Source organism: Elephantulus edwardii, unplaced genomic scaffold (assembly GCF_000299155.1).
Source record: "Elephantulus edwardii isolate Elephantulus edwardi_28Jun2011 unplaced genomic scaffold, EleEdw1.0 scaffold00183, whole genome shotgun sequence".
Classification (NCBI taxonomy): Eukaryota; Metazoa; Chordata; class Mammalia; order Macroscelidea; family Macroscelididae; genus Elephantulus; species Elephantulus edwardii.
Genome location: NW_006399933.1, coordinates 5298272 through 5305126, shown reverse-complemented (window position 1 = coordinate 5305126; position 6855 = coordinate 5298272).

Genomic DNA, 6855 nt, shown 5'->3' with positions numbered 1-6855 from the left:
CTTGGGCTTTCAAATACATTAACACATGGCATCTATCTTCCCCATTTATGACCTTGTCTTCCTGTCTGTTCTCTTTCTTTCATAAGATGTCATTCAGGTAGAATTAGTGACCACCCTATTTGGTATGAGTTCATTAAGCTATCTGATAACATTTTCTAAAAATGTTGCATTCACACAGCAACAGGAGTTATAGCTTCAACATGTCATTTTGTTACACATAATTCAACCCTTAACATTTCTATTTTCAGTTTACCTAGTGATGTTCCTATGTTGTCAATAATATCAAAATAGGACAATTAGCAATTACTTGCAATTACTCTTTTAATGAATTATTTTTACATAATAGAAATCTGTGAACTATTTGAAATAAAATTATCCTTTGAAATATGTATGACACATGTAATTTAATCCTATCACCTGGAAAAAAATGGATTTATGAATACTAACAAATCCAAATAAATGATAACTTGTTTTCAAAAAGATAGTTCTCACATATTAAAGTTTTGTGTTGCTTTGCAGATGCTCCTAGAAGAGAAATAATTATATATCTAAACTGAATTGATGGGGAAGAGATTAATTTTGTGTTATTTTATATTAAAATTAATCAGTGAATTATTTTGAAAGGTTACGTGATGTATCAAGAGCAAGTTAACAGTGGTAAGAAAATCTGTTCAGTAGAAGAGGCATTCAGATACTACAAATAATCCAGATATTTAGTGTCATCATAAAACTGTTATGATGGAAAGAGGAAAAAAGAGAAGTTAGATGATTCATGTTTTTCCATATACAATGATTTCACATCTAATTTTCCTACTTTCAGGCCATTTTTTATTCAGCAATTATGTCAGTTCTTATCAGATACAAATTCATGAACAACTTCAAAATACATGTTTGTTTTGAGAAACAAAAACTAAATCCTTCTTTCCTGACTCCTTTAGTTTTATCTTTCTATCTCCATTAACTGGTAAACACATTGGCTCAACTGGCAATATAAAATGCTTTCAATGCTTCTTATCTCAACTCCTGGTTCATTCATCAAGAGTGCTTTTTGTCCTTGACACTTCATTGCATTCCTAGTCATTAAGGTTAGCGATTTGCTGTCTTATATCTACTTTGTTTAATCTCATCAACACCTTTAGCCTTAACCATGACCAATTTTTCTTTTTACTGAATAAGATGCCCCTTATTCCCTCTTTCTTTCCTGGAGCCACAACACAAAATAAATTTGCAACTGAAAGTTAAAATAATAATATGCCATCTTCAAGTAAACAGTATGCAGAGTCAGGAAAACGACTGCAGACTATATTTTTTAAAACAATGACATAAGTTTCAGTAAGATTTGAAAAACACTTCTATAATTTTGTTCAAGAATTTCCTTTTCCCTGAGAAATATATCATAAAATAAAACTTCTGTGATAAATTAATTGCTTAGAGAGTGTTAAATGAATTATTTCATTTGAAATAGAAATGTATAAATATAATAGTCACTTTGTCAATTTAAACATTTTTAGAAGTAATTTATCAAATTGTTTTGGTGACCTGGAGCAAATTATATGCTTCAGATTAAAAAAAAATAATCTATACTTTTGAAATGAACTGTATGTAATAGTTTATTTGTAGGATATTTTTAATGTGTTTTCTTTGCTATAACAATTAATAATGATATAAACTACAGAAAATAAAAAAATAACCCTTTTGTAAAGAGTAAGCTTTATTTCATTCTTCTGTTAAGACAAATTGAAGTTGTACTCACAGAAAAACAAAAAATTCAAACCAAAATATAGTACCTTGTCACATTAGTCTTAAAAGGCTTACATATGTTTCAACCATATGGATGACAAAAAAAAAAAATGTCAACTAGATATATGTTGTTAACAAAGGAAAAAAAAGATATGTGTTTTCATTTTCTGGCTTAAAATATTACTTTTCTAAATGTTTTTTCCCTCAACAATAATGAATATACCATACAGCTAACATAATTCCAGTGAATTATGAATCTGTACACTATTCAGTATTTACATAAATTATGGATTAAATTCAACAGTATGCACACACAATTAATTTCAAAAATTATGAAGTAAGATTCTTTTCCAAGAAAATATATGGCAAATAATTTATTTTATTAAGGTGAAGAAATTATGATATAATAAATACAAAATTAATGTCTGAGTTTTCTTGAGCATCCATATGTAGGGTAGTTATACCTTCACAGTAGCTATTATAAAAATTGCTAATAATTCAGTTGCATTTAAATACGCTTAGAGTTTCTTAGTGTTTGCCTTGGAAATATATTCTTTGGGAAATGGAAGAGATGATCCAGTGTAGGGCTATGCTTTGGAAGAGAGACCTCTAAAAAGGGTCAAAATAGGAAAACAGGCAGATCAGATGCTTCATAACCCATCACCATTTAGTTGATTGTAACCCACAGTGACTGCATAGAACAGAGTAGAACTGCCTCTCAATGTTTTGAGAGCTGGGATTTTTACCATATATTCCCATATTTCCTTCCTGGTAGCAGCTCAATACTTACCCACTATGCACCTAGAGCTTTTTGGTGAACACTATACAGGTGTTTTATTTCACATTAAGTTTATAAAATCAGTTTGAGGATTTATTCAATCGAAGTTAAGAACCAAACAGCACAGCCAACACTTTGTCTATCATCAAATTGCTACTAGTCAATACTTTGATCCAAGAACTAATTCCTACCTGAATAACAATCCTATATTTTGTTAAATTCTTCATTTCCTTTTAGGTGTTCTCTTCTACAAATCAAAATGTTGCTGAAAGTACTTTGAATTTTTTTGCCTTATAAGATAAAGCAATATTATTACATGTGCATTTTTAATACAAACTTTATGTTACATGTTTAATATTTAAAAATAAATTCCTATTTCTTTGTTATTAACCTTTAAAATAAATTTGGAGATAATGGCCATCTTTATTATAGACTTTCTAACAAAGTTCTTTGTTCGTTTATCTTGTATTGTTCTTATGTTCCTTTGATTGACTAAGACTCATAGTGACCCTATATAGCAAATAATTCTGAACCCTGCTCTATCCTGGGCCAATCTGTCTCTTATTACCCCAGTTACTGTGTCAATCCATCTCATCTGGGGTCTTCCTCTTCTGTGCTATCCCTCCACCCTTCTAAGCATGATGTCCTTCTCCAAAGGAACCTTTTGGCTTCACCCTCTCCATGACAGACTGGTTTATTCTCTTGGCAGCCAATGGTATGTTCAATACTCTTCTCTAGAAACACAAGTCAAAAGTATCAATTCTTCTTCTTGTCATCTTTGGTCATTGTACATCTTGCTGATGCTTAATAGGTAATTGTAAAGACCATGCGCAGGATCAGACCCACCTTAATTTCTAGACTGACATCATTGCTATTTAGCACTCTGGGCAGGTCTCTGACAGCAGATTTTTCTAATGTAATTCATCTTTTAATTTTCTGACTGCTGGTGCCAAGAGTGTTAATTGTGGAACCAAGGACACTGAAATTGTTAACAATCTCAATCGTTCCCCATCTATCATGATGCTAATAATTGCCCCAATGATGAGAGTGTTTATTTTCTTGATATTGAGCTTCAATCCATATTATAGACTTCAGTCCTTGAACCTCTGCAGCAAATACTTCAGGCCCTCCTCAGTTTCAGCAAGCAATGTTATGTCATCTGCGTAATGCAAGCTTCTAATGAGTCTTCCACAAATCTTGATACCATATTCCTCCTCACAAATTCCAACCTCCTGAATGATCTGTTCTTCATATTAATTGAAAGGTGTGGAGTCAGGACAAATCCATGATGCACTCCCTTCCTGATTTTGAGCCTTGCAGTGTTTCCTTGCTTTGTTTTGATAACTGTCTCCTGGCCCAAGTATAGGTTTTATATGAGTATAATCAGCTGTTCTGAGACTCCTATTCATCCCAAAGTTCGCCACAATTTGTCATGATCAAATGATTTTGTATAGTCAATGAAATATACCAGATAGTGATCCTATGAACAACAGATCTGATCCTTTCCAATCCTGTGCCATCCTCACCACCTCTGTTAAGCCCATTGTTGCAGTCACTGTATTAATCTGTCTCATTGGGGGGGAGGTGTCTTCCTGTCATTCACTGACCTTCCACCTTTTCAAAAATAATATCCTTTTCCAAGGAATAGCCTCTCTTACAACATGTTCAATGTATGAGAGAGATAAAGCTACCCCTTAATTATCCCCAAGGAGCATTCTGGTTGCATCTTTTCTGTTTGGGGTTTTGGGATTTGTTTTGGGGGGGAGGGCCTGGGGTGTTGTTCGTTGTTTGGTTTTTTTTCCCCCCTTTGGCAGTTCATGGGATATTCAGTACTCTTCTCCAACACTACAGCTCAAAGGTATAAAGTTTTCTTCTGTCATCCTTATTCATTTTTCAGCTCTCAGGTGCATTGCAAGTGATTGAAAAGACCACAGCCTGAATCAGGCTCACTTTAATCTTCAAACTGACATCATTGTTCTTCAATCTTTTGGAGAAGTCCCTCACTAGGCGTTTGTCCAAAGCAATACATCTCCTAATCTCTTAATTCCTGGTACCAAGGATGTTGACTATGGATGGAAGTAAGATGAAAGTATTAACAATTTCAGTCCTTTGTCTATCTGTCATAATGTTAACTGCTCACCCTGTGGTAAGGACCTTGATGTTGAAATGTAATCCTTATTGAAGGCTTTGATCTTCTGCATCTGAAGTACTGCAGATCTTCCTCCCTTTCAGCAAGCAAGGTTGTGTCATCTACATAACAGGCTCTGGATGAGTCTTCCTCTGATTCTGAGGCCACATTCTCCATAGAGTCCAGCTTTTCACATAACTTGCTCAGCACACAGATTCACTAGGTATGGAGAAAGGATACAATTTTGACGCACTTCCTTCATTATTTTCAACCAAATAGTGTTACCTTGTTCCATTTGTACAGCAGCTTATTGATCCAGGCATAGAGCAAAATTAAGTGTTCTGAGATTATCATTCTTCTCAATGTTAGCAAGAGTTTGTTGTGATCCACCCAAATGTCTTTGCATAATGACCATATTAGTTCTGGTTTACTTATTCCTTTAGACAAGGTTCTCTGCATTACCTGCTTGGTAGATGGTACAACTCTCAGCTCACCCAAGTCTGCTAAATGAGTCCTTATTTGATTTTATTTGATCTCTAAAGAATAAGTGCAACTCACATGTATTGTTGGTAACAAAGCCACTCACATGGATACTTGGCAACAAAGCCAAGGGCAAAAGCCAGGTGCGCTGATTTGTAAACATCTGTTCTTTGCATTGTGCCTGAATGCCTTTAACTTAGTTCACTATGTTCTAGATTCTCTTTTCTTCCATTTAGTCCCAGTATACTTAATAACTATAGAATGGTGATTATTTAATTTTTTTACACATTTTCTCCCTTTATGCACATATCTCATTTTAGACAATGCTGAAAAGATGGTCATTCATTATCCCACATCATAACTAACAGCTGGAGTCAATTAGTGAGTCTAACTCATATACCACATGGTACAGAAGCTGCATGGAGTTTTTATTAAAGCTGGACGTTGGTAATGTAATATACAATGTATACATACTCTTTATCACGTTTCACTCCATGTGCTCTAGACATAGGTGTTATGTGAAGTAGTGATCAGATGATGAAAAATTATGGTATCTTTATTCTCTTCAGAGATATAGTGCTTTCTTTCATCTAGGCTCCCACAATTGTCTTTTAAAATCAATAACAAAATGAAATATTTTTTTTCACATTTCAAGACTGACTAAACTTTGAGATAAAATAGCAGGGAAGTTACTTAAAGCATTTCTTACTGTTGTTTCTTAGTAATCATAGCTTTCTTTAATGCTTTTTTTTGTTTTTTATTTTAATAATTTTAATGATCATTTATAGAGATTTTGGATTTCCATTCATTCATTGTTGCACTTTTCTCCCTGCCCAGCCCTCCCCACCCCGCTTTCCTCCTCCCCCTGTTTGCTCCTCTCTTTGAAAAAGTAAAATTCTTTCTTTGGTATACAATCCCCCCGCACCCCTCCCACCGCCCCAGGTACACTCCACTATGCACCCTTAATTCTGGACTCTTGTGATAACTATAATACCCTATCATATATTGTTTTTAAATTATTCTCTCCTTCATCTGTTTCAATGTAGTATACATAATTTATCCAGTTTTTCTCAGTCTTACCCCAACCCTGATATCAGTCCCATTCTGCAACAGTGGCACCATGCAGTATTTGTCCTTTTGTGACTGAGATATTTCACTCAGCATAATGTCCTCCAGGGTCACCCATTTTGAATAATATTGCATGAGTTCCTTGTTTTTCAATGCAGCGTAATATTCCATTGTGTGAATATACCACAGCTTCTCTATCCATTTGTTTGTTGATGGGCACCTGGGTTGTTTCCAACTCCTTGCTATTGTGAACAAAGTTGCAATAAACATGGGTGTGTTTTAATGCTGTTTTTTAAAGAAAGTTTATTTTCCATTTTAAGTAGAATGATTTTATATTTTAAAAATAATTCACTAATCTTGTAAGGAAGGATCAAATACAGAGGATAAAAGTCACTCAAAATGATCATATCTTATAAACCAAGCTAGCATACTAGGCATATACTTCATATTTTATAGTATAATATTTTGATCAATAACAAACATAGAGGGATATTATATGTTTTACTTATAAATAGCCTAGCAAATGTGATGTTGTTCAAAATGATTTTATTGAATAAGAGCTGAACTAAAATGAAAAAGAAAAGACAAAATTGTTTATGCTCTAATCATAAGAAGCCAAGGTTTAATGCTGTTGTTGTTGTGTGTTGTTGAGTTGCCTGCG